Below are 25,641 nucleotides of genomic sequence, written 5' to 3'. Positions count from 1 at the left end.
AATATGAAATGCACCACTACAGTCCTTCATTGTATAATAATGATATATGTTACACCTACTCTTCCCTCCTGTATCAGACAACAGGGATCTCTCAGCTCAGGATTGTGAGTGTAAGATATTGGAATGTTAAGGCCTATCTGCATAGGTTAAACGCAAATATTTGGGAGGGTGAAAGATTTCTTGACCCATAACAGGATGGTGGATGAGGCACAGTATATGAAGTGTGTAAGCTGCTCTCTCGCCCATACCAGGTGGCCAGGGAAGGTGGTACTGTACCTTTGGGCCATAGAAGATGAGATTATAGGTTGCAGCTCACTTAATTAGACACCACTTATGGATAGAAGTGGTTTGTGGCAAATATCTGATTATTAGATGGAGAAATGCATCCAAGGATAGTGGTGTCGAATGAATGTTTGGTGAAGGCACCTAAATTATGGATTGCCTGACTTTTAAATATTTGGTGGATATTTTGTTTGCTTTATTAGAATTGTCAGGTTCTAAAACTGTTACTCTACATTAATAAATAATTACCACCTTAATCAACTCTTAACGATGCTCATTTGTGAATATCCTTAGGTTTTATATTTTCCGATATATGGATTTTAAAAAATATATGTCTACTATGAACTATCAGGACATATCCTAGTTACAACCAATCTAAACCTAAAAATCTTCAAAGTGGTTGCACTGGGGAAGAGAAAATCCTAAATTACTGCTACGGATCTCAGGGTACATCTATACTTTTCTAGTAGAGTAATTTTCCAGATCAAGCTTTTATTGAGCCAGTGCACTAAAAACACCAGCATGGCCCTGGCTACACAGGTGGTGGCACAGTCTAGCTGCCCCATGTACAATTCCATTCAACTCCCCCAGGTATGTATTCTGGCATCTAGCCCATGCTGTCACCCTGGTGGCCATGGCATACTAGCTCAATCAAAGCTACTGCAAGTACATTTGCCCAAGGGGGAAGTTACACCTCCTGCCACAGTGTAGACCTTAAAAACCACAGTAGCGTCAGTTGATAGTTTGATTGCTCCAAGCAGTCACCCTGGATCTCTGCATCTTCACAATGTTAACTGTGTAGCATTAGGCATAGACTGCCTCTATAAACTTTGTAGCTCATGGTGTGGGCATTTATAGCTCTTGCATATCCCAGACTGTGCTTGTAGGCCTTGTAAACATCATAGCTGTAAGCTTACAAAATATACAGGGTGAAATTCTGGTCCCATGGAAATCAATGGAAATTTTGCCATTGACTTCTGTGGGTTCAGGATTTCACCCTATGTCTCCAAACTACTAGGCTTATGGCTAATACTCCAAGTTGCACGTCAACTCTTTGAGCCTCAGTTTCCCTCTACCATTCCCTGATGTTTACCACTCTTGCACAAGTTACTTAGGCACTGATTCAGAAAAGTAAGTACCTAAGCACATGCCGAACTTTAAGTATATAATTTGTACCATTGACTTCAATGGAACTACTCACATATGTAAAGTTATATTTAAGGTTAGTGCATAAGTATCTTCCTGAATCAGGGCCAAAGTGTGGCCCTGCATAACTCCAGATTCGCTGTTCACATAAAGAGCAGGGATATACAATTTGTACAGTTCCAAAGTATTCATAAGCACAATGCACATAACTCTAGTGACCTGACATAGCCAAGATTTGTCAGACCTTTGTTATATTTTAATATATTCAGTAGACTATACCCAGAGATAATTTGTCTGTTTCTAATCTGATTGTAAATGTTTTCCTATAAGGAACAATATTTTGAAGTCTGTGTGTCATAATATTTTAGCTGCCAGACATCTCCATTCCATACTTACTGTCCCAGTGTCAGTAAATCAATAGGCTTGGGCCTATGAATGAATGTTTTAGGATTAGACCGGAATGGATTGTACCTAGTTCTGTTCCCCTTATAGACAAGGAGTTGACATGCTGCTTAAATTTTAAATTAAAAAATGAAACCATTCTATATTTTTGTCAGATGCTTGAGCTATGGACAGCCCTGCTAGGGTTAAAGTCTGAAACACTAAAACAAAACACACAAATATTTTCTGAACTTTTTAATTGGCTTATTAAGAGCCTTCATAAAAAAAACAATCAAAAACAGAATCCTCCCTTGAACAACGGCTGAACAGATCTCACACATACGAACAGTCCTTGACTCAGTACAGTCCACAATGATAACACAGTCCAGTCTCTGTGCTGAGAGTGCGCCAATGGCTTAGCCCACATGGATACTTAGATTTTATCTGCTGTATATCAGCTTGATTTTGGACAAAATGATACAATAGAAGGATAAGAGACTCCTTCCTCATTGTGGGCTCCATCTGTAAGGTGCCTGAACACTGTGGCACCAATCCTGCAAAGCACACGGACACAAATGCTTTGCTGATTGGGACCAGAGCATTTAGTACTCTACAAGATCGACTCCATATTCCCAGTCCTCTTCTCTAGCAGTTGCTATATCTGGCTCTTACCTGTTTAGGAAGTAGAACTGGCAGAGCAGGTAACATAAGTGAAAAGTTGGGATATATTTATAGTGCAGACACTGGCTTCCCCCAAGGACTAAAATCCTCACATCAGTGATGCCCTTAATATTTGTCTCTTAGTCTCCAAGCAAAGGACCTGACCCTGCAAGCTTTATCCCACTGGCTTCAAATGAGTTTCTCCTTATTTTACTACTGCCAGCCTACTCAAAACTGCCTGCACAAACACTGGAGAAGGCTTTACACCTACACAGTGAAATTTGCAATGGGAAAGGCTTATTAAATCATCTGGTCCATGCCCATGTCAATGCAGGACTGTCCCCAACAATATAGTCCAGCTTTAAATAACTACTGTGATTGGGTTTTCTCTGCTTCCTTTTTGAATTTATTCCACAGTCTAACAAGCCTCCTTGTTAATCAGTCACTTGGTATTCAGGCTACATTTTCCTTTGGTCGTTTGCATCATATACCTGTTATATAAGGCCAGAATGTGAAGTTACTGCTCATCACTGTTAGTAAGGTGCCACAGTGCTCAAGCACAGTCTGGCCCTCAATGGTTTGAACCTGCTGTGCAATTTTTCATTATGCTTCCTACATATTAACTTGCTTGGCCCATCAATCGTACTGTCATTAGAGCATCCCCAAGACCTCAATCCTTTTGCCCAGAGCTATGTGAAACAATTCGTTTTCACTTTCCCTGTTATTAACTATTGAACACTATGTGTACAAAGTGAGGTTTTTGCAAGTCAATGAGAGAATTCACAAGTTTGATCAAGCCTACATTTCACCATTACTATTGACACATTTCTTTTCCATTCAACCAAAATGATGAATATCCAAATATGAAATACATACATGCATCGCAAGTAAAAGTTGGCCACCGCCACTGAGAAATGTCACTATCTTGCAGCAAAAGACAGGTTTGCACCTGCAGAAAAACCAGTAAAACAAAAACCATCTTTCTCCATTGAAATCAGAATAAATAAGTAAATAAAGGCCAATACCACAGTGAAAATAAGATTCTCCATTGGCAGTGCAAATTCTTACTTCACAGCTCTGTTACTATAACTTCTGTTTGGAGGAGAATAAAATACCTCTGACCTGGTTTTTGCCTCTTTTATCTCAATAGTGCAGCAGGTTATAGAAACATCACAGGAAGCTATCAAGAGGTCTAAAGAGAAGACTTTAACCTTCTTATTACAAAAAATGTTCTTTTCTATGTGCATTCTTGACCTCATGCAGCAAATCAATCTCCCATTCATGTCAGAAATCATTTATAGAATTAAGTGTACAGAACTATTGTAGAGGATTCTGAGTCTATCCATCCATCCATCTGCTGCATCCATCCCAAGAGGCAATGGGTATTTAGTTAGTTATCAGTAATTGTTATAATATTTTAACAGAGCAGCCAGGGCCGGCACAACCCATTAGGTGACCAGGGCGCTACAATTTGGGGGGTGGCGACCGCGGCGGTATTTGAGCGGCAGGACCTTCCGCCGCCTCTGTGAGGGGCAGCATTTCAGGGCGGGACCTTCCGCCGCCTAGGCGGCAGAAAAGCTGGCGGCGCTCCTGAAAGCAGCCATGACTATGAAAGCCACAAACAGGAAAAAAGTTAACAGAGAGAGAGGAGGTATAAAACGGTTACTGAGGTGTGCTTATCTGAAGAAAAAAAGTGATGAACATTATAAGATTCATATAATCATTTTAGGACTAACCAAAGATTGAGAGGGCTTCCCTCCTCCCTGTTATTTAAAAAACGGAAGATAGAAATGTTCCATTTCAGTTTGTTGCAAATCTAAAAACACAGCAAAGTCTGTACAAATATATATCAACACCAGGTACAGAGAAAGGTATCATTGCCAGCAGAGATTAATTCAAACTGCAAAATAATAATGCTGATCATTCAAACTTTGACTTTTCAATGTAATTTTTCATTGGGAATTCAAATTCCAACAACAGAAAAAAAACAAACCAACCCTCCAAAATGTTCATCAATATTTTTGGGCGGTGGATCATGTGGTCAAAATTTTTCACTTTTTTTGAAAAGTGTCATCAAAAATTAAAAACACTAGTAAAAAGATTTCAAGTAGTATTTGAATAATTTTTATTATTTTTAAACCAGTTCAACTTTCAGATAACCCTATGTCTGTAATTGTTCAGATCAAGAACATTTGGTTTGGCCCATTAGTATGATAATGGCAGTTTGCAAAATTTAAATCCACGTCTGGGTTTGGATTTTGCTGTTGTCGATAGCTATTGTGATTGCTCCTGCCAACCTGAATGCTGTGGTTGTGATTGGAGAAGGCTACAGTTGCAATTGTGGATGCCAAGCCTTCTTTCAGCACCCACTGTTCAAAAATGGATCTGTTTGCAAAACCCATTTTGTAACTGATGAGGCTCGGGTGAGAACTGTGTATACATCGCTAACATGAGAGAGCCAAAGCTTGGCACTGATGTCAGTGGTTTATTGCTGGCCCACCTGACTGAAGGGGTGAGACCAAAAAAAAGAGCTAGGTGCTAGAGCTAAGAGCTAGGTAGACTTGAACCTACTGGGGAAGGAGTTAATCCCCCTCATCTCATTTTTAAGTTACAGCCTCTTGTTACATTTCAGATTCTTTAGTGCCCAGCTCACTGCATCTCTCTGCAGAGAAAAAAAGACACACGACTCTCTTCCACTGAGGATCAAATTATCAAAATAGATTCCTCAGACCACTTAGAAAAATCTTGACAAAATGACACAAGGAAAACCACTGTGTGTGTGTGTGTGTGTGTGTGTTTGGTGACAGGGAAGAGGAACTGTGCAAAGGGGATCTGCTTTTTATAATTAGTTTAGGAGATTTTTCCCCCTCCCCTTCTCCTCAGCAGCAGTTAGTTGCTATTTTCACCACCTGCTAATTACTTAGTGCTGGTTTGTGGGAAGATTCTGCTTCGCACAGCATCCCACACAGGTTGTCATTTTGTCAAGCATTCCTTCATTAACGAGCTGTCAATACACTGCCAACAGCCACCATTTGGTTTATTCAGGGAACGGGGGCGCTCTGGGGTGGAGAGTTGGCTCCATGGGGTTTTAAAATAAAATAAAATAAAATAAAATAAATAAGGCAAGAGGCAGATGTATGACAGTCTGTTCCTCTGTGACACGTTGCAGCCATTTATTTTAAAGAGCCAGGCAGAAGGGGGAGGAGAGAATTGTACAGACTGTGCAGGTTGTACACCAAGCCATTCCTTCCCTCTCGCACCACTTCCGAAAGAATTTCTGGGTGCCAGGAGTGCTTCCCACCCATCCTCTAACTTTAAAATAACACTACCAGGAAAAAGCTTCTAGAGCAAAAAGGTACAGTTTGCCTGTAACCTTTGAGAAGAGTCATCTGAAATGAAATATGAAGAAAGCCTGCCAGTCACATAGGTGCTTTCAGAGGAGTTTGTCCTTTCCCACTAATTAAATGGATTAACAGAGGCTGGCAGGCTTTGCCATGTCTTCCTATCACTATTCTGTGGAGATACCAATGATTTAGAATGGCTTTCAGGAAGGGAGAGGCACAAAGCCATGCTGTATTTGCACAGTCATCTTTTCTCATCTATTAGCCCCTGAGATCAAATCCCAGCTTGGTTTTACTGATTAGTTTTTGATTGTACTGTGCCTACCGGGTAGGCTTTTAAGGTTAGCACAGCTGCTGAGAGAATTAGTGCATTTGTCCATTCTATTGGGTATTTCTGAGAACCTGTGATGCTGCTATTAAAATCAAGGTTTGGTTCCAAAATGTCAAGCTGGATCTTAGCTGTGTTGGCATTGATAACTGGAAATGAAAAGGGAAGTGGGGAGAAAGGAAGAGAAATCTATGGAGTTTCCAGCAACCAAGGAAATAAAGCATCATTTGGATTTCCAAGTATGAAAAATGTTGTTTCTTTTCCCAAGAGGCATTTCTGTAAATCATAGAATATCAGGGTTGGAAGGTACCTCAGGAGGTCATCTAGTCCAACCCCCTGCTCAAAGCAGGGCCAATCCCCAGAGAGATTTTTACCCCCATTCCCTAAGTGGCCCCCTCAAAGATTGAACTCAAACGCTGGGTTTAAGAGGCCAATGCTCAAACCACTGAGCTATGTTAGGCAGGTTCTCAAAGTGTGAGACTGGCTACCTCAGGAAGGCTCCAGTTATGTCCAGGGACGACTCAAGACAGCTTAGGGAAAATGAAAGAGAAATATATTTTGTTCCTGCATAATTATTTTCACTTAGGCCCCAAGAAAAACAGACCCTGTTTTCACCTGGAAAAATATGCCCACAAAACTCACATATGAACACCCAAAATGGGTAATTACCCATACAACACTCCTACTTTTATGTATATACCATTACCTGATTTGCATCTGCAAATACAGAATTGTAGGCCAATGTAACTACAAACTGCAAATATTGGACTTAAAATGGAAACTCAGTTCCAACTTCTAGGTGGATCAAAAGGTATTTAGGTGAGTTTCTCTAAGACAAGACCCAAGAATCTTTGTTTCATCATTACAAGAACTTTTGCTCTAGGTCCAACACATAGAGAAGAAGTTTTCATGTGAAAATGACTACATGATTGAGAAAGGAGGCAGAATAGGCCACCTGCAATTCTATTACAGAAAGCATATTTAAACTGATGTCAAAGGCAGCACAGCAATTGCTTTAAAACATTCAAGTGCAATTTAAAATGCTGCTGTTTGGATGAACAAGCCACTTCCCTTCACAATTGGAAATACCTCCCAAAAACTCACTCCCATGAAGCCTTCATGAGTGGAGTGGAGGACAGATAGCAATAAGACAAAAATGGAACTGGTACAACATGTGTCATTTATCCTCCACTTTGCAAATAGGTTGCATCTTGTCCTTTCCTTCTTCATTTTGCCCTTATTTTGTTGTTTCTCTATTCAAATTGTAAGCTTTCCAGGACAGAGTTCTTCTTGTATGACTATACTACACTAAGCATATTTTGGGCACTACCATCAGTGCTTAATTTGTAATGAAAGAGATGCTGGGGCTCAAGCAATTAGGTGTTGGGGCTCAAGCAAGTTTTCAGAACTGATGCAGCAAGCCCAGAGGTGCTGGGGTTCAGCCCCGGCACAAATGAAGCACTGATTACCACATTACAAATCAAAACCAGCTGTTCCTGACATGCTGAAACTCATCCAAACACAATCCTCCCATTTTTCCATGAAATTTCTCATTCAGAAGTATTCAATTTCTCATTCAGAAGGACTAAATGTAGAAGCACTGTAGCTTTTCTCATTCAGAAGGACTAAATGTAGATCACAGAGAGATCCAGGAGTATTTTTCATTGTAGATAAATTAGGCAAAGAAGTTTATGCCCACACCCTAAACACAAGTGACCCTCTCCTCTCTTCTCACATTAATCCTTTAAAAACTGCATAACGATTCTGAATGAAAAAAAAAACTTAAAATGACACAGCTATAATACGTTTATTCAAAAAGAAAAGGATAAGTTTGCATTTCAGAACAATTCATAGCATGCAAATGAAAGAGTCCCCACTGTTTGCAAACATTTACCTGGCTACTCTCTTCGGGGGGCAAGGCAGAGGAAATATTGTAGGCAAAAAACTCATCAGCAAAGCTAAAGCTTCAAATAAATAATGTTTATAATGATGCCCTGCTACATCTTTACAACATACAAGGTGACACACTGTTAGAACTTCTCCAGAAGACCCATCTCCACAGTAATTTGAAATCTAAAACTGTGGGACTAGGATTTGATCCAGAATTTGGCCTTGCATATCACTTTTCCCCCCACAGCAATCTTCATCAGTTTAAACGCAGAAATAACCACTCGAGAAGAGGTTTGAAAGAGAAGTACTGAACAGTGTTTTCAGCATCTCTTAGCCCATTGCCCAAACAATCATCTACACTTTTAAAGTGGTGCCCAAGGAGGGAGTTGTGTGGTTCCTATCTACTTTCATGGGAGTCATACAGTTAAATCCCTGAGGTAACACTTTGAAAATGTAGGAAAATATGTCAAGCTAACCCGCCCAAACCGACCGCTGTTCCTGGCTATAGAGCAGAGAACATTAACATAAACCATTGCATCAAAAGGAAAAATCTACCAGGCTTTAAATTTGACTATTATATAAATATTTCTTCATCAGACTAAACGGGAGAGAGAGAGAAAGCATCAGCAGAGATAGTACCATGACAGGACACAGCAATTATGGATGGCAGATATCATCATCGTTATTTAAACGCTGGCGATGTGCTCGGTGCTGCTCCAGACAGAATAAAGACTGTCCTTACCAAGAAGAGCTTAAAGTAGGATAATGAGATGATCCCTCTGGCAGAAGTAAGGGATCAGGAATATTTTTATATCATATTCATCAGGGAGAATTTAGTGGCATTGGGCTATTGCTTCTATTTTTCAGCTGTTCAGGAAGGGTGCAGGATGGAGCCTTATTACAACATTCACTTTCTGATATGGTATTCAGGTAAAAGCTATTGTTGCTCCCACGCAATCAGGATCCACTAAAGCTGAAATAGTGTCAGATTGGAATGGTGCCAGTGCTGAGTGACGCTACTTTAAGAGCCAACTCCTCAGCTGGTGTAAAAAAACCCAGTCCCATTGACTTCTAAATAGCTATGCCAGTTTACACCAGTTTAGGATATGGCTGTAAGTGTTTATTTCATTAGTACAGTGTCTGTTTAAATAATATGGGAACAAAACTGTCACAGCCAGATTAGCCCTTGACATAGCAAGTGAGTTTTTCTTTAAGTTGAAACGTGCACATTTAGGATATTTAAAATGCTTTTTAAATAAATGATAAAAGAGACAGCCTGGTTTCTTGGAAGTGCGATTAAACAGTGAATCTGATGAGATCTGAAACCCACGTAATTAACTTCTGCACACAAGTCTGGAGTTAATTTTCTGTGCATCATATGTTTCTGTAGAGTGGCTCTGTTTTGATGTTTATCTGTGATGTTTTATTTGTACTGTTTTATTGTTCACGAAATAATAAAATATATTACATACATAAAAGGCAGTCAACATAAGGCCATATTATGCCATTGAATCTTAAGCAGTTCTCACCGTTTGTTTCAAAGGAGGAGCTTGGCTCAGAAAATTTTGGTACAATATAATTTATTGGAGACAGTCAGGGCTGACTCTCCCCTCACACTGTATTTAGATTGGTAGAATAGACACTGACTTCACCGGAGATGATTCTGACTTACACTGATGTGAAAAGAGAATCAGGTTCTCATTTTGCAGCCGTCACAAAGACAAACTTCTGTTGAAATCCATGGGGGATTTACCTGCCTGAGAAGGTGCTACACACACACACATACACAATTGCATTTGCTATATGACCATAATGAAGAATCATAGTGAGTCACTTTCTTCTTACACTGAATAAGTCTTTATTATCATGAGGAAAATGGTATTACCCCTATAGATACTTTGTCTCTTTCTGCCACTGTAAAACTTTGCCAAGCCACCTCCTTCCTGGCTTCGAACTATAGATTTAAAGAACCAGTGCCTATATATCCTCACATCGTTTAGTCTAAGGACAAACTACAAATTTAGCGACAAATAATCAAATACAATGTAAAAACAGTAGGGCTTTTGGTTCTTCATTAGCAACTCACTCCTTGGAAGTCTGAAGGTTCAGTTTTCAGGTGATTGTCATTTAGAAACACAGAACAATCCATGATGTGTATTTGAAGATAAGACAGTACGCATAAGTGAATATTCATAATGACAAAAGCACATTCTGGAAGCTATTGCAGCACAGGCATAGCAAAGAGAATCTATTGTGCAGTCCTCGGCTCTCTCCCATACAGTCCAAGCTGTAAATAAGACTCTTAAAATGGTACATGAGGTAGGTAGCTGTGTGAATCATTATTATTATTTGTGCTGCTGTCAAAACTACTATGGGATGGAGAAAGTTACATTTGTGACAGTTTTTGGAAATAGTGATACGAGTCATCATGTGCCACAAGAAGCTAAAATAGCAACTTTTTTCCACAGAGGACAAAAATGTCATGATGGTATCTGCATAGTTTGCCAATGAACTTTATCCTGGACTATATCCCCTCCTGGCTCCCTTCATAGTTCTTCCAATGTGCTGCAGTCCTAATCTATAGTGCCTCTTAAAGGTGACCTGCAAATGAAAGGGGAGTGGGGAAGGGGAGCTTTTTGCTTCTTTGACATGTTTTTACATTCAAAATTCAGGTCTTAAGTAAAAATTTCAAAAGCAGCTCAGGGTACTGTGACAGGTTGCCTACCCCCTCTCCAGGGTGCCACCTGATGTACTGGTGTACCACTGAGCCCACCTGTTCCACCAGCCTGGGCTCCCTTACACTGCCCTGCTGAGCCAGGCTTTCAAGCCTCCTCCAGCACACACGGGTAGGGCCACACCCAGCTGCAAAAAAAGACACAGACACTGAGATCAGCACTGCATGGGAAGACTCAGCTCGGGAATTGCCCAGCACTCAAGTGCACACCCCCTCTGGAGTGTAAACCCAAAACTGTATTGTCTGGCGCTGCACAGAAATCTGTACAACGTAAGCTCAGGAAATCTGCCCCCTCCCTCAATGTGGAGGAAGATATGCACTCTCCTCCCCCATCCCCCCATTATGAGTTCCACAAACTAGTTTTAAAATGAACAAAAACAAGTTTATTAACTACAAAAGGTAGATTTAAAGTGATTATAAGGGATAGCAAACAGAGCAAAGCAGATTACTGAGCAAATAAAACAAAACATGCAAACTAAGTTTAATATATTAAAGAGACTGGTTACAAAAGTAGTAATTTCTCACCCTAAATGTTGTTTTATGGCAGATTGCAGAGGACCTTGAAGACAAGTTGCTCTTGCTTGCAGCTTAAAACTCCATGTATTTCTCCCACAGCCCAGACATCTTTTCTAGCCTGGGTTCAGTCCTTTCCCCCCACCCCTTCGTCTTTGTTTCTTAAATGTTTCCAGCAGTCATCCTGGGCAGGGATTCAGTGAAGATGAACCTTGATTAACTCACTTCCCTGCCTTACATAGGATTTACACATGGTGGGAATCCTTTGTTTCCCAGTTGGATCCCCACCCCCTATTAGTGGAAAAATACTAGTAGTCCAAGATGGAGTCCAGGACCAAGTGACATGATCACATGACCCTGCAGTGTCAAAGCAGCATCCCAGGAAGCTTCTCAGGAAGGTGGGAGATGAGCATCTTCAAAGTCCTATTGTTCTCCCTAATGACCCATCGAGGCTGATTGCATTTTGTCTGGTGGGCATTTCCCAGGTGTAAACCTACTTGTAATTGTTACATAGTCAATATTCCTAACTTCAGATACAGAAATGATACATGCATACAAATTGGAAAGGTTATGATTTACTGAATATGAATATCCTATGATACCTCACGTGACCTATCTTGCACACATCTTATTTATGCCATATTCCTATCATAATATCTCTATGAAGAATATGGGGCATAGTGTCACAAGTACATCTACATTGCAATAAAAAAACCCACATCTCCACATCTCAGAGCCCAGGTCAATTGACTCGGGCTTGTGGGGCTAAAAATTGCAGTGTAGATGTTTGGGCTTGGGCTGGAGCCCAGGCTCTGAGACCCTCCCCACTCATGGGGCTTCAGCACCCAGGTTCCAGCCTCAGCCCGAGCATCTACACTGCAATTTTTAGCCCTGCAGCCTAAGTCCTGCAATCCCAAGTCATCTGACTCAGGCCAGCCACAGCTGTGCCACGTTTCTTTTATTGCAGTGTAAATGTACCTTAAGTAACTTAAGAGAGGGTAAGTTCCATTTTCAAAAATGACACTCTCTAAGGAGCCTAAAGATCAATGAACTTCAATGGAACTTAGGGCCAGCTTTTCAATGATATTTAGTCTCCTGATGCTGGGCATGGAGAGAGATAATTAATGAAAAATTAAAAATAGATAGCCAGGAGAGGAAGCAGGGCCAGGAGCAGATGATAAAAGTGATGGAGGACCAAATCAAGCCCCTAATCAAGCTTCAGCAGAATACATGTGTGCTCTCCCTCCCACACCGCAGCCCATCAGAAATGCTTGCCATACTCTCCTCAATCTCCTCCCACACATTCCTTGCCACAACCTCCTCCCACACATTCCTTGCCTCTCCCCAGCCCATCACAGCACCCCATTCACTCTACCCCTTCAGACAGCTTCCTAAATGATAGCTGGACTCACACACAGCTTTTAGAGCCTCCGTCAAGAGAGTGCTCCACTCAGTGCTATGTCCCTTTCAAGAAAGCATTTTCTGTGTGTTGGTTATTGCTGTTTAATTTAAAAAATACTCTCTGAAAGATAATCAATCTTTATTTGTCTCCTGCATGCGGTGGTTGCTGCTGAAATTAATACACAGTGGCAACTGGCACATTTGCAGACTACAAATCAGTCAGTAAGCAATCATCAAAGCTTCCATGAAAGGCGGCAAGTTAACAAAGCCTGGCAGAATACTTTATAGAAAGACACATTACTGGTGCTCATTGTCAACATGTTGCCGCAAAGCCTCCTTGATTTGAATAGCCGCCCATTGTGCTGCTCTAATAGCCCTGGTATCTGGCTGCTCAAAATCAGCCACCAGGAGATCTGCCTCCATGCTCCACCCCTGGGAGAACTTTTCACGCTTAGCCTCACAAATGTGATGCAGTGCACAGCAAGCTGCTATGACCATGGGAATATTTTCCTCATTGAGGTCTAACCTGCCATATAGGCAGCCCCAGTGAATTTTTAATCTGCCAAACACACATTAAATGGTCATGCTGCACCTGTTCAGCCTATTGTTGAAGCACTCCTTGCTGCTGTCCAGGTTTCTGGTGTAAGGCTTCATGAGCCATGGGAGTAAGGGGAGTAAGGGGTCTCCCAGGATCACTATGGGCATTTCAACATCCCCCACTGGAATTTTCTGGTCTGGAAAGAAAGTCCCGGCTTGCAGCTTTCTGTATAGGCCAGTGTTCCTGAAGATGTGTGCATCATGCACCTTCCCTGACCACTCCATGTTGATATCAGTGAAACAATCCCGGTGATCCACAAGCACCTGCAATACAATAGAGAAGTACCCGTTTCCATTGATGTACTCTGTCACAAGATGGTCTGGGCCCAAAATTAGGATATGCGTGCCATCTATCACCCTGCCACAGTTAGGGAGTCCCATTGCTGCAAAGCCATCCCCTATTTCATGCACATTTCTGGAGTTGCCAGCTTCCACACAGTGATCGCCACATGCTTCTCCACTGAAAGGGCAGTTCTCATTTTGGAGTCCTTGCACCGCATTGCTGGGGCGAGCGCCGCACACAGTTCCAGGAAGGTGGCTTTCTGCATCCGAAAGTTCTGCCGCCGCCGCTCGTCATCCCAGACCTGCATAAGGATGCGATCCGACCACTCAGTGCTTGTTTCACGAGCCCAGAAGTGACGGTGCACCATGTGCAGCTGCTCCATGAATGCCAAAAGTAATCCATGGCACACAACAGGGCCAGCAGCACAGATTCCTGTTCAGATTCAAAACTCATGAAATACTGCATGATTGCCACGTTATGTTCATAACATTGACCACAAGATTAGAGAGCAATGCAGGATTCATGCTTTCAGGAAGAGAGATGGCAGGCGCAAAGTATACAGGGGCTGTTGAAAAATGGTGTGAAACTTAGTCTGAAGTCCACAGAATGATGGGACAGAAAAAACTGCATCATGGGACATTGAGCCCGCACCCATGGTGCACTGCGATCCACTCCGCCTTCCCATAACTCCTAGCTGCAGAAGGTGGCAAGTAGCACACTGGGATAGCTACCCACAGTACACTGCTCTCACTGTCGATGCTAGACTACCAACTGTGGATGTGCTCCGTCGACACAAGGAACGTTGTGTGAACATGCACAAGCAACATAATTATAGTGGTTTATGATCGTTGGCGTAACTTGTGTTGGCTTAACTCTGTAGTGTAGACATAGCCTCAGAGTGAGAGAATTATGACATTCCACCCCAGGAGACATAAAAACATGGAGGCCTCAGGGCTGTGGGGATGCACTCAGAGAGACTAGAGAAGGGGTCAGAGGTGCAGCTAGCCCTGTACCCAGGACACCTTAGACCTGTCATTTTCCTTGTATTTTATTCATTTGATATTTTCTGAAACACAATCATCCCCACGTAGGGCTTTCCCCTCCCAACCCCCACCCCCCACACACCAAGTTTATTTTAGAGATAGATAACATGTCATGAGATTATATGCTCAATTAAAACTTAGAAGAAACATATATTGGAACGGCATAAGATTGACATGAGGTGCCATTCACTTCAGCCGTCTTTGTATCTCTAAGGAGATTGAGCTGTCTATTATAGCCTGTGTCACTGTACGCCTGTCTACTGTCCAGTGGTATGGGACACTTGTCATCTTCCTGTCAGCAAAACTTATTAAAGGTTTAGGGGAAGAGAACTGCTTCCCCCTGCCTTGAAGTTTCTTCAATGCAGGAAATTCTCTTTTTGTATCTGCTTTTTTCAGAGATAAAAGCTTTTAGCTACAAAAGCTGCTCCCTTGAACTAAATGCCATTTTGCTGTTGGCAATGCCAAAAATAAGACTTTTACATGTAAAAAATATTTTTTCAAAGTCCTATAACTCAGATATTATAATTTAATAACTTCAATTAGTTACTTCTCTGCTTATGTGAGTACATAGCCTGCCTTTCTCTTCTTTTAGTTTGGGGAAGTTTAGAATTAGAAGGATCATGCCTTAGAGAATATTGCACAGAAAGCACAGAGGTTGGGGCTTTGAAAGGAATAGCTGTTTAAAAGTATATAAAATTGTAGCTGCAGTCATGTCTATAAAAAGGATGTTGAGGGCCCTGCTATGAATGTTCATTTACAAAGTTTCAAGCTGTGATAGTGTAGCTGTGAATTTCATTTTACTATTTTCAAAATGCCACATTCATAATCTGTGAGAATGGATGACTAACTACATATGAAGTTACAAGATCAGCAGCAGCTAAATATAATATATATACATTCCCCTCTTATTTCCCTGCAATGCATGACAGGTTATGAAGTATAGAGCTGCGGAAAAAAGTGGAAGTGCCTTTATCATGATTTAGAACAGGAACCAGAGTCCTTCACCTTGACCTTCTTTGTGCTATTCAAGGAGCTTTTAGCACTGCAGGAAGGACCTGTTTGCTATCACCATACAGCAGGTATTCATCAGCATATTACTCAGCAAATACTTCAGGGACTGCCAGGTGTTCAGAAGTATCAGCTCATGCAGCTGTATTTGCAATGTATGCTTCCCAGGGGAGCAGAATCACCAACTGGAAGAGAGATTGTGGAAGCTCTTAATAATATCATATGACATATCATGATGTAACATGACATGACACACAGCATGACAGATTGTAACTTGATAAAACGGCAAATATCTGGAGGAAAAGAAATTTCAACTCACCAATAACCCAGATTGCAAATATCTGCTATAAATTCCCATAATTTGGTAGAGATGTTGTTGATAAATTTTCATTATCTTCTTATTGCAACAGCTGTGAATCAGTTGCCCTCTAGGCACTACTGTAATACAAATAATATATTATAATAATTTTGACGCAGGCTGTTCTTTCAGATGGGCCTTTTTAATAGATGCATCATTAGAGCTCTTGGTGTTTTTTGTGCACTTTAGACTAGTTACCAGCATAGGTGGTAAACACAGGTGAAAGATCACAAAGCTATAAATGCCCTTTCCCCACAATCTAACAATTCTCTGTCTAAATATCTAGCTTGATCCCTTGACCTTTTGCATCATAAATCAAACTTTGAAGTGATTTTTCCCTAACCTCTCCAAGGGGAAAAAATGATTGTGTTGGAATTCTACATCCTTGGGTAGAGATTTTATTCTGAGAAGTTTGGTAAAAATCAGAAAAGGAGTTTTAAAGTTATGGTGATTTGGAAAATGGATTTTTGTTGCTGTTTATCATATCTCAAGATGGGGTAGCCTACCTATATTTCTTTGTTTTTGTTGGAGTTGCTGTGGACAAATGCCTTATAATATTTTTGTATGCAGTGTAGATCCCACCAGGATATTTGAGAGACACGATGTTGACCAGCCACTCTACATTAAATGGTCCCTTAAAATATGGACTAACTACTTATGCTAAACGATCTGTTCCACCATGAATTTTGCTGTGATGCTGGGAGTTCCTTTCCCAGACCTGAAGAAGAGCTCTGTGTAGCTCAAAAGCTTGTCTCTCTCACCAACAGAAGTTGGCCCAATAAAAGATTTTACCTCACCCATCTTTAGGGTTGCCAAATTTCTAATTGCAGAAAACTGTACACCCTTGCCCCACCCCTATCCCGCTCCTTCTCTGAGGTCCCACCCCTGACTCCCTCCATCCCCCCTCCCTCCATCGCTCACTCTCCTCCACCCTCACTCACTCATTTCCACCAGGCTGGAGCAGAGGATTGGGGTACGGGATGGGGTGACGGCTCTGGCTGGGGCCAGAAATGAGGGGTTCAGGATGCGGGAGGGGGCTACGGGCTGGAGCAGGGGGTTGTAGTGTGGGAGGAGGTGAGGGATCCAGCTGGGGGTGCGGGCTCTGGGGTGGCGCTGGGGATGAGGGGTTTGGGGTGCAGGAGGGGGCTTCAGGCTGGGGCCAAGGGGTTCGGCGTGCAAGAGAGAGCTCCAGACGGGGGCAGGAGGTTGGGGCACAGGAGGGGCTCTGGGTACAGGCTCCAGGAGAGAGTTTGGGTGTGGGAGGGGGCTCAGGGCTGGGACAGGGAGTTGGGGTGTCGGAGGGGGCTCAGGGTGAAGCTCCAGCCAGGTTGCACTTACCACAGGTGGCTCCCAGAAGCAGTCAGCATGTTTGGCTCCTAGGTGGAGGAGCAGCCAAGGGGCTCTGCACGCCGCCCCCACAGCTCCCATTGGCCGCAGTTCCCAGCCAATAGAAACTGCAGAACTGGCACTCGGAGCAGGGGAAGCATGTGGAGCCCCTGTGGCCGCGCCTCCACCTAGGAGCCGGACATGGCTGCTCCTTCTGGGAGCTGTGCAGAGCCAGGGAAGGCAGGGAGCCTGCCTTAGCCCTGCTGCGCTGCTGACTGGACTTTTAACAGCCCTGTCAGCGGTGCTGACCAGAGCCGTCAGGGTCCCTTTTTTAATCGGGCGTTCTGATGAAAAATGGACACCTGACAACCCTACTCTCCTTGTCTCTCATAGTGTTCTTAGAAGATTTAACAAAAACAAACAAACAAAAACAGTTTCAAGCACACATAAACTACGCTGTGGATTCCTAAAACATACTGTGACCTTCCTCAGACATCAGGCTTTGGTGCAGCTGCTGTTGGGCTGGGACAGAAGTTGGGGCATGGATCGAAAGGGAGGAGATTGTGGGAGTGAGCCTGGAATAGACTATGGAGGTGCATGTGCATAGAGGAGAAACAGGAGATTCAGAGCAAAGTGTTGTGGAAGCACAGATAGGAGAAGCACAGAGGTGTGTTCTTCGGTCTTGAAAACTGGGGGTTCGGCAGGAAGCTGAAGTGGGTTCAGGAGAGTCCTGGATAGAGCTGTGCTGACAACACAAGTTCCATTTTGTGAAGGATTAGTTCAAAATCTGGCTTTGTTCTGAATTGGAACAAAACCTGAAAGTTTCAAAATTCTCCACGAAGGAAAATTTAAAAAAAATTAGTTTGGGGTCAATCAAAACATTCCGATTGTTTTAAAATGTTCTATTATATTATTTATGTATCTGGGGGTGCCACCCAAAGGCCATTGTGCTAAGCACTAAGCCAACAAGTAAGACATCAACAGTACCTGCCTCAAGAAATTCATAGTCTAAGATAATAACAAGACACAACAGGTGGCTAAACAGACAAATGAGGATAGGGTGAGATACAAGCATGGGCAGTGGGTAATAGAGGCTGGTGGAGGCTAAGCTTCCCCAAACCTCCACTAATGCTCCCCGCCGCAGCCCCAGGGTTGGGCTGCAATGGGGCTCAATGTTCCACTGGGCAGCCGGGGCTCCTCAGACTGCTTTAGTCGCTGGCCGGCCGGCCCAGGCTCGGGGCTGCTCTGGGAGCCGGACAGGATTCAGGTCTGCGCCAGCAGGCTGGCCGGCGAGAGCGGGGTGGTGTGGGATATGTGGCGGAACGGGTGGAGGGGGCTAGGGCCTTGGGCAGAAGGGACTGGCAGGGGTCTAGCGTCCTCAAACAGGGGGTGCATACACCTCGCTCGGGTACAAGGTCACAATAAACAAGGCTATGTTTGTATAAATAACTAGTCACAGGTGGTGTCAACCACAAGGTCAAATGTAGGCCTTCATTCTGCAATGAGTTAGACATCCGCTTAATTTTACACACTGTTTGCAAAATCCTGGCTCTCTTGAAGTCAAAGGCAAAACTTGCACTGACTTCAGCGTATCCAGGATTTCACCCTGTAAGCAGCCCTACGGGACAAGTCGTTGCAGGACCAGATCTGAAACTCTTTTTCCAATTAAGTCTTTTGTTTCAGGTAGGCTGTGGCTGGATTCCCATTTCATTTCTTTGGTCATCTGTTGTTTCTTACATTTTTCTAGCAAGATTTTTGAATTTTCTAAAAAGCAGCAAAATGACATTATTGCTGGGAGCTTTGTTTTACTTTTTAAGACCCTCCGAAGAGTAAAGCATCCTCAGAGAGAACATTTGCAGTTGGATTTGTGTGGTCATAACCCTCCTCTCCCACATACACATACCACGTTTCTCCTGGTATCTTCAAGCCTTTCTTATCACTCCTTCTGTGACAAGACCCACCAGCAGGTTTCATAGTTTTCTGTTGCAATGCCACGTATTGCTGTATTCTGAGCACAGTGGGGAGAAGGCCAGGTCCTGACATGGGCAGTAGAAGCCCAGACTCTCAGAAGTGCTTGGAGTTAGTCATTCCCAGGGTAACAAATGAAATGAATTTATGAGTACAAGCTAAATTCCATGGTACAGATGTAGCAGATGGTTTATATTTGCATCTGAAATTTCACAAGCGCTGCTGGAGCATTGTCAGCTTGTTAAATGTGTGTGTGTGTATATATATAGATAGATGGATATAATGAATTTGATTAAGTGTGGCTTGATTTGTGCACACAAAAACAGGGTGGGAGGGGACTATAATGCCACCTGCTACAATGCCACTAACAACAGGTCAGTGGGTGTATGATGAAAAGAGTCATCTGCTTGCAAACACATGGTTTCTTCCCCCAATGCTGCATATACTTTCGCCAAACCTATTTAGCACATGGAGTCAAATGTATCATAAAAATGAAAAGTATTCCTATTTTATAGGGCAGCCCATGGGATTGTAGTTACTGAAACCTATTAACACGTACAGTGAAAACTATCCTGGCAAGCAGAAGTCTCATCATTTACTTACTTGTTCCATAAAACAATCACATTTCATTGCAAGAATGTGTATGTATTTAATCAGCCTGAGCCACCTCCCACTGAAGTAAATAATTCCCTCTGAAGTCATTGAGAGTATTTCCACTGACTTCATTGGCTTTGGATTATGCCCTGAAGTAGTAGAGAGTTTTTAGACCTCAGTATCATTAAGAGGAATGAAGAGCTGCATTTGGCCCCAATCTTGCAATTGACTATGTGAGCAGACTCCAGTGCCTGCACATAGCTCTACTGAAATCAGTGCAATAGGATTGCTGGAGTGGGGCCTTATTTGGGATGCAAACTGGTGAGTGAAGTTAGGAAGTCACTTGTGCCAGGAACGTGACAGTTAAAGAGCTTGACCCTGACCTAGCAGACTCCTGTGTGAAATTATTAGGCAGGTGAAGGATAGGCTGTTCAGGTCATCTTCATAAAAGAAATCTAGTTATCAGTTCTTCTGGCTATGCAGCAGCCAGATCTAGAAGATCCTATGAAATATCATGGACTCCCTTTGCTTAGATTTATGGCTTCATGCAACATCCTTGCAAGGATGAAAATTATTAAAGTTATTGGGAAGATTTTTTCCCCCCTAGACATCACAAAGAATTGTCTGGGACAGAAAACAAACAGAACAGTTTTAGAGTTTGCCTTTCCAGAAAAGCCTATGCTCACACTTTGATAGTAAAGTTCCTTTGGGACCACTGATGTATTCTGTTCTTTTATGGGTCATCTAGGAGATCTGTGTGTAAAATCTAGGGCAGGGCTGTACATTAAACAGCACCATTTTCATCCTTCTCCCTCTGTACCTCAGCAGCCACTCTTTTCCTCTTGTTTTAACTAAACGGAGTTAACAAGCCATTCAGAAACTGCTCAGCCACTTCTCTAGACACTTATTTTTTAAACCTCTATTGCTGTACACCTGTATGTAACCCTTCTGCCAGGTGTTGTCAGCAACAAAGACATGTTATCGAGGGGTTCCTTCTGAAAGCTTAACAACACCATCTCGAGTCCCCACCAAGAAACCTGGAAAAATCAAATATCCTCTAGAGTGCAGTACTTCCTCTGATACTGTACCAAGAAAAGTTTATTGGGGGGAAGGGAGTCACAGAATAAATTTTGGAAAGCCAGTAATAATTTATCAGTACTTGTCTATTAAGACTCCCACCCACCCCCACCCAGGGCATCCTGCCAATTGTCTTAACTAAGGTCTCCACTCAGCGTTGTAAACATCCAACACAGACAATGTGTTCCTGCAGTAGCCACTTCTTTCCTCCTTCCTTTATCACCCTCACTCACTGTTTGCTGTATCATGTGTTTTCAGAGTCCAGAGTTCATGCAGTTTCCAGCGCCTAAGGGAAGTGCTGCCTGGTCTACTGCATAGGATCTAAACCAGCTATAGTGATTACAGCCTTTATTGATTAGGGGTGGGGGGAAGGCACCTCACTGGAATTCTTCAGCTATGGTGCTGCCCTCTGCATCTTCAGCAAAAGCCCCTATGATCACCATTGCCTGCCTCAAAGCCATCTCGCTCACAAAAGCTGTCTCGTCACAAAATCCTCAGAGGGGGACAGAGCTGACCAGTTATTGGCACGAGAGATGCACTCCCACCAGGAGATAAACACCCCTTCCCCCACTCTCTCTCTCACTAGTGCCCAGGCCTGCCTGGCCAAATCAATTCCCCTTGCTCATCAACAACTGCCAGCAAAAAATGTCCTTCCCCTCCATAGCCTCTGTCCAGCTGGAGTTCTCAAACAGCTCTAGGCTGCTGTCCTCCCTGTTCACCAGCAGGTGTCAATAGTGAGCTCTCTAGTTTCTAGTGCTTCAGGCACAAGAGCTGTATTATACATGCTTTACCTGTCACTCACTTTCTAGTTTTTTCTTTCTCTCCCCCAGTCACTATTAAAGGAATTAATACCTTTAACCACATTTAACGTTTCTGGATTCCCAATCTGAGAATCTGAAGCCTTAGACAGCAGCATGAACATCATACAAAGAAATCAGACTGGCAGAAAGAAAGCCAGCTGGAGTATCAAGGGTAGTTTTTGATAAGAGACAGGAGCAATAGAAGCAGCCTCATGGTTAATGCATGCAAACAACACCCAGACCCCTTTTAGTGCCTCTCAAGTGCACGCCTCTGGTGAAAGGCCTGGCGACCTGCCCCTCACTCCAGATGGAACCCTGTGGTCCAACCGTTCTGGGAATGGATTTCTGGGCTGCCGCCCCACCCATCTGTTTTCCAACTATGTTTAACATGACATGCCCAACTGCCTTGGGCAGCTGTAAGCCCTTTCATTACAGTAGGGTTGCCACCAGTCCAGATTATCCCTTTTTTGAGGTAACTGTCCTGGGAAATCTGTAAGGGGGCTGAGTACACATGTCCAGCTGTATAGTTTTATGGGCTCAGCATCATCCCGGATGTCCCAGCTTATTGTACATTAGAGGCAACTATGACAGATATGGCAATTTCCTGAACAAGCCAGGTTGTATTAAGTTTAAGTATCTTAGGAGCTCATAATACTAAAAATGCAAATGTTTGTGTGTTATTCTATGTAACTTCTCTAGGAGACATAGCTAATGTAAACCTTGGGACGCATTAGGAGCATCCAAGGACTCTGAAACAACGCTAGGCAAACAAAGTGGCATTCCTAAGAAATACTTGAGAGGAAGAGAAAGCATCTTTTTCACCTCCAAACCCCATCCTTTAGAACCTTCACCCTGAGGAGAAACCCAGTGTCCGCTGATCGCCTGTTACATAAGGCCAAGACCAGACACCCAGACTGGATAAGAGCATGACTCTCAGATTCATGGGTGTGTTTGTTCTGTTCAAGCAGTTGTGAACCCGTAACCACAGGAAAACACCATGGGTAGGGTTTAAAAGACTGTTCCCTTACAGGAGCCCTCATCGGAGGGGGGGATAATCTTTGGTGAGCTTATTAGCATGCATGTAGCTTCTTGTATTGTTTTTAAATACAATTTCGCTGTAATGCTACCTTAAGAATAAGTGTGCTTGCCTAGAGAAAGCTGGGTGGTAACTTACTGCAGGCCGTTGTGCTGTTTGCAGTCTCTGAAGAGAAGGAAAAGCAGGTCTGCTGGGGCAGCCTGCCTTTTCAGGGATTCACAATGTAGGCAGGGAACCATAAAGCCAGGAAATATGTTTTGGTCAGGAGGGAGAGACGCATGTCACCAGGAGGTGACAGCTGGGGAGCTGAAAGCCTCAGAGTGGGTGCCCTTGCAGGACCATAGAGGAGGAATACAGGTACAGTTCCTCTGAACTGTGATAGTAGCAACCCTACACTCCAGGGACCTGTGACCAGTAAGCTGAGTAAATTGACTCAATAACAGCCTCTCAAAATAAAGCATTATTTATTCAGCGCCTTCAAAAGGTGCATAGCAAGTAGGATACATAATAAGAGGCCTATACTCATGAGTCTTACCTACACCTTAATCTTTTGCATCCTCCCCTCAGCATAGCTAACCCCCACCTCTGGCTAGGAGAAACATGCTGTCTTGTTTACAACAGGCTCTCTCTGGGCTTATCTACAACATTGAGTTTGCAGCAAACTGGGGTGTAAATCTACCCCGCACTAGCCTGCAGCATACTAAGCATCCACAGGACCCTGCTGCCACGCACTAACAGTTCCATAGTACACTTTGCTCTGATACTCCCTTTCAAAGCCACGAGGGTTAAAACGCACTAGGGAGCTGTTACTGAACAGTAGCAGGGTCCATATGGATACAGTGCACAGCCAGATAATGCAGGGCAGATTTATACCCAAACTTGCCATGAACTAACCATGTCTGTGTTCCCCCTTCCCGCTGTGAACTTTCGCTGACTCTCCCCCAACTGTGTCTGGCCACAGGGTATGTCTACACTGCAATTAAAAACCCACGGCTGGCCCATGCCAGCTGACACAGTCTAACAGGTGGTTTAATTGTGATATGGACGTTTGGGCACTGGGACCCTCCCACCTTGCAGAGTCGTAGAGCCCAGGTGCCAGCCCAAACCCAAATGTCTACACTGCAATTAAACAGTCCCTTAGCCCAGGTCAGCTGACATGGGTCAGCCATGGGTTTTTAATTGCAGTGTAGACATACCCTCACTCAACCTCCATCTTTTCCTACATCGAGAGTCCTGTAATGGTTTAGTGCCCCCTTTGATCTCTCTCTCTCTCCTCCGCCCCCTCAGTCTTGGTAAAACAGCTCTGTGAAGAATTGATCCCCTGGTAACAACTATAAACCTGGCTATTGCAATTGAGTGTTTATTCAGATGCACCTTAGCTATGCCATTGTTTTGTCTTTTCTGCTTAACAACTCCTTTTGATCTAATTCCATAGCAAGTAATACGTAATAACACACAGACATACATCGGATTAATAAACTATACAGATACCTCTCCATTTGTTTCAGCCAGGTATATAAAAAAAAAACCTTATTTAAACATACAGAATTTTTGTTTTTGGAAGGATGAGAAAAGTAATAAAGAAAAACTATTCACTGCTGTGTTTAGAATGGCCTAACACACATTTGAGGTAGCTAAGTACATTCAATGTACTGATCAAGAATTACTTCCCTGTAGCGTGGGCAGGGTCTAAAGCTATTGCAGTTGATGGAAGATTTGCCAGGGTAAGCAATTACCCTAGAGACACCTGCATTGTACCTTAGTCTGAATGTCTGTGAGTTTAGTGTTAATGGCTTTAGGCTTCCAACATTGAGTCTTATTACTTTGTGGTTTAAGTGCAATCATTTATTCAGAGGAAAATATTGGCTTGTTTAAGTGTCTGTACCAAGAAGTACCTTAAGATACCTGCAGAACTGGTTAATAGAGCCCCACATAAGAAGTTAGCACAACCACTACTTACCCTACTAAAAAAAATTCTTCTCATGCATCAATCATTTCCCCCAGCTCATAGCCCTATCTTCTTTTGTCTCAGGAAGTCTGTAGTTCTTACTGATTTTTGAGCTTTTTTATTCACACCATCTGAGAAACATTATGGCTCTCATGCTACTCCTACTAGCACAGAATTTAAGCACGCACCTAACTTCAAGATAACAGAACTACTCACATGATTAATGTTAGGCATGTGGTTAACGATCTTCTGAATGAGAACCTTAATGCTACCTATGGCCAGAGGCAAGTAACCCTCCCGGCTTCCTCCCCTCCCCTCTCCCCCTAGTATATGATGTTGGTACCATAATATGAAAACAATAGGCTTTTGTGCTAATAAAATATATTAAGATTGGTTTGTTAGTACTGTCTGTTCTTCTTGCTGTCTCTATGTATCCACATAATTATATGGCCCTAATCCTCATAATATCTGAGCACTTGTCTAACTGTTTCTCTTTAGAAAATCTTCTGAGGTGAGGAACTATTAGAAGAACACTTGACTTCCTTGTTCAAGGTTGGTTGCAATTATCGTCACTGCCTCATTTTCTTTCATTTAGCCCATTGTTACGGCTCTCCTTCTGGAGGAAGGAATCAGCCAAGCTGATATACCTGCTGCTCTGCGTGGACAGATGTCTCAGCTATTATTATAGGCTTAATCATAATTCAGAAGCATACGGCACGCTACCAAGTCTTGTACTGAAGCTAATGAAGCTGTGGATGTATTGAAAGAAATTAACAGTGTTCCACAGGTAGGTAGGTTAGGTATCATAAAATATCCAGTCTGGGAGGTTTGGAAACGGATGAGCAAACTATGGAGTTATAAAGAAGTACTGAACCATGGTGTGATACATGAAGGAACACCAGAAACACAAAGTAAAGAGTGAAATAG

The 25,641-nt window shown here is 42.8% G+C and overlaps 1 long non-coding RNA gene across 1 annotated transcript in view; it reads right to left on the bottom strand.

The window, feature by feature from the left end:
* Nucleotides 1–11,216: 11,216 nt before the first annotated feature.
* The window catches only part of LOC135981394 (uncharacterized), a 91,649-nt gene continuing 77,224 nt past the window's right edge, over nucleotides 11,217–25,641 (bottom strand). Inside the window, exons 3-4 of the long non-coding RNA XR_010598386.1 lie at nucleotides 15,927–16,045; nucleotides 11,217–15,792 (exon numbers count right to left, since the gene is read on the bottom strand). This is a non-coding gene — a long non-coding RNA (uncharacterized LOC135981394). The remainder of the gene's footprint in view (nucleotides 15,793–15,926; nucleotides 16,046–25,641) is intronic.

This window comes from Chrysemys picta, chromosome 2 (genome assembly GCF_011386835.1).
Source record: "Chrysemys picta bellii isolate R12L10 chromosome 2, ASM1138683v2, whole genome shotgun sequence".
NCBI lineage: Eukaryota > Metazoa > Chordata > Testudines > Emydidae > Chrysemys > Chrysemys picta.
The sequence above is the reverse complement of the archived record's forward strand: the minus strand, read 5'-3'. Positions and strand labels throughout refer to the sequence as shown.